A 3,282-nucleotide genomic window follows, 5' to 3' on the forward strand; every position below is an offset into this window, starting at 1 on the left:
GGTTCTCATCATTTTGATAAAATTAAGCACACTATAGCCTAAGTTACTTTTGGCTTTGTATTTTCTTCCTTGTATCTGAGACTCAAATTACTTGGAGGCTTTATCTTTATACTATAGCCTAATAAAATCAATTATACATGAATATACATTATTACTAGTTTTTAGAAATTAATAACCTAATGACATAACATAGTGCATTATATATTAGAATAGCTTCTTTTTGAATGTCAACTGTAAAAAATGTGTGGTGGAGCCAGAATAGTGTGTCAGATGCCAGGTACTGCAGGAACTTAAAGGAACTAATAGCTACTCTGTCTAGGAACTGGCAAGCAAACTCTGGTCACCTGCAAAGGTGATAGATCTTCATAACCACATCATCATTTTTCCAGTTCCTGAATAGTTCTATTTTACAGAATTATCTAATTGATTCTTTGATAATTTTATAGGATGTATTTTGGTCATATTTCTACCCCACCTTTCCCAGATCTATCTTCACATCTATTCTCCTTTGAACTTAGTGTGTCACACCTGAGTCAGTAGATAGCAGAAAGGAGAGAGGCTATCCATTGTGTTCTGACCTATGAATATATGCATGATTAGTAGCCTAACATTCTCTAAAAAAAAAAAAAAAAAAAAAAAAAAAAAAAAAAAAAAAAAAAAAAAAGTGAATCTGAGATGAACACCAGTCAGGCACAAGGGGACTCAGACAGGGACTAGCCTGAGACAATCAGCAGCTCAGTGTTGTGCAGACACATTTGGCTCCTCGTACCAGAAGCAAGCTGGAGACTACAAAATGTGCCTGGGACTGAGGGCCCCAGGTGAGAATGAGTCCAAGACAGACCACCTTCACACGGAGCCACTGGCATGGGCCGGACAAGGAATGAGTCTGAGGTTACCACCAAACCAGCATGACCACAACTGGACAGGGTGATAGCCCTAGATAATTGGAGGTTAGATGATGCTATGAAGCCCTGGGAGGGCAAACCAACCCAAGATAATTCATGTCTAGTGCCACTATGAATCAATGGAACACAGCAGAACAAAACACTACTGAGACCACACTGCAGATGAATCCTGACATTCAGAGACCCTGGCCACCACAAAGTAGAACAAGTGAGTGGTCAAAAGAAAGAGAAACAGAGGATGTAGGCCCAATGAAAAGAGACAAAATTGGAGACTAGAAGGCAGTGTGGAACAGCCTGATGTGAGTAGTTGAAACCATGGTGAGGTCAAGAGTGTGCTGCTCCTAGGAGCCATGTCTTATTCTCTGGCACTCCAGCAAAAGGGGTCTGTTACCATTAAAGCCCAGGCAGAAACTATCAGGGTCAGTGCTCTCCTGCTGCCCCGGCAAAGTGCAGGGCCTGCTCTTTGAGCCTTGCAGCCAAGAAGGGAAAGGGACATTTCTAGTGTCAGCTGTTGGTCAGGGGCATGTTGATGTCTGAGAGCTGAATAGAACTAGCACCACCTACAGCTACATATCATGAGAAAGCTGGCACAGGGTCATGAGGACAGAAAAACTGACCCTACCCTAGCCAGCTTCCCCAGTATATTGCAGGAGTTGAAGGTGAGCCAGCCCTAGGATACAAGCTTGGAAGAGCTGGCCCTACCACTCATCTACCAATTGATGAGGTAGATGAAGAAGGGTTACCTCCCCAACTCTGACCGCCACCTCCCACAGATACCTCAACACCCTACTGGTCCTGACCCTCCCATGTTGCACCTCTTGGGAAAGGGGACACTAAAGCTTGCTTGAGCTGCATGATAGAGCTGACTCTAGATATGGGGCCTGGGTGAGCCAGCACAAATGATGAGGGTGTAGGATATCCAGCCTTTGCTCTTGTCTGCTGGATGGTGGTGGAGACAAAGGAAAGATGCCCCCCTCCCTTGTTTCTTGTTATCTAAGGCAAGCAGGAGAGCTGACCCTGAAGTCATGAGAGTGGGAGAACTGGCCATTTCCCTTCTTGGCTGCAAGGCTCAAAGAGCAGGCCCTGCACTTTGCCGGGGCAGCAGGAGAGCACTGACCCTGATAGTTTCTGGTGAGCTGGTCCCAAGGGCATGGGAGTGGGAGATGAATTGCTGTAGTTCATGAAGGGTCCTGTGTTACAGATCCAAAACTATAGGATTTCCATGACACAGTGCAACAACATGATATCCAATAGGAGTTCTCGTGAAGTTATAATATTGGTAGAGTAGCAGAGGCCAGAAGCTTTGAACCAGATCAAGGAGGCATTTCAATGAACACAAAAAGTGTGGGCAAAAGGGTATACTGTGGGATATACTACGGCACACTACAGCTTCCACAATATGTTTTTTTTTTTTTTTATCTCAATGGTGGGGTTGAAAGCAAAGATAGAATGCAAGTAAGAGAGGAGGGGGAGATGAGTTGAATTAGGGCACAGGGTATGATATTCACAGAGAACCAAAACAAAAAAGGTAAAAATAAAAGAAACTACCAGAGGATGGGATAACATAAGTACAATACATTCAAAAAGTGTAATACATAAGAGTGTTATGCTCTATACTGGTTCTTTGACAGTTCTGTGCCCTAGAAACTGCAAACTCCTTGCAAGTATGTCCTCAGAAGCTTAGAATGATTTTCCTCATTTATTTTCATCTCTTCTGAAACCATGCTAATCATTGTCATTATTTGGTAGCATCTAAAAATTAATCATATTTGAAGTATTTAAGAATAAAATATTGACACCTATTGCAATTTTTCACACGAATAAATGCATGAACTAAAGAAATTATGACTATTGTTTCTCTTCTCTAACCGTTTTCATATTATTATAAATGTGATAAATGTTCCTAAAAGTTCTATCTGTTGTTGATGTATTCTACAAGGGATGCTACTGAGAGATGGTAGGAAATCTAGGAGATGTGTCCTAATAAGAGACCTTTTAGTCACAGGAAGTATAACTTCTTTTGTTTGTTTTGTTTGGTTTTAAAGATTTGTTTATTTTTTTAAATATTTTTATTAGGAATTTTCCTCATTTACATTTCCAATGCTATCCCAAAAGTCCCCCATACCCTCCCCCCTCCACCCCCTACCCACCCAATCCCACTTTTTGGTCCTGGCGTTCCCCTGTACTAGGGCATATAAAGTTTGCAAGTCCAATGGGCCTCTATTTCCAGTGATGGCAGACTAGGCAATCTTTTGATACATATGCAGCTAGAGACAAGAAATAAAGGGAACTGGTTAGTACATCATGTTGTTCCACATAAAGAGATGCAGATCCCTTTAGATCCTTGGGTACTTTCTCTAGCTCCTCCATTGGGGGC

At 42.0% G+C, this 3,282-nt stretch overlaps 1 pseudogene; it reads left to right on the forward strand.

Annotated features, from left to right (window-relative positions):
* Nucleotides 1-499: 499 nt before the first annotated feature.
* LOC115030793 lies at nucleotides 500-612 on the forward strand (annotated as a pseudogene).
* The last annotated feature ends 2,670 nt before the right edge of the window (nucleotides 613-3,282 follow it).

This window comes from Mus caroli, chromosome 3 (genome assembly GCF_900094665.2).
Source record: "Mus caroli chromosome 3, CAROLI_EIJ_v1.1, whole genome shotgun sequence".
Classification (NCBI taxonomy): domain Eukaryota; kingdom Metazoa; phylum Chordata; class Mammalia; order Rodentia; family Muridae; genus Mus; species Mus caroli.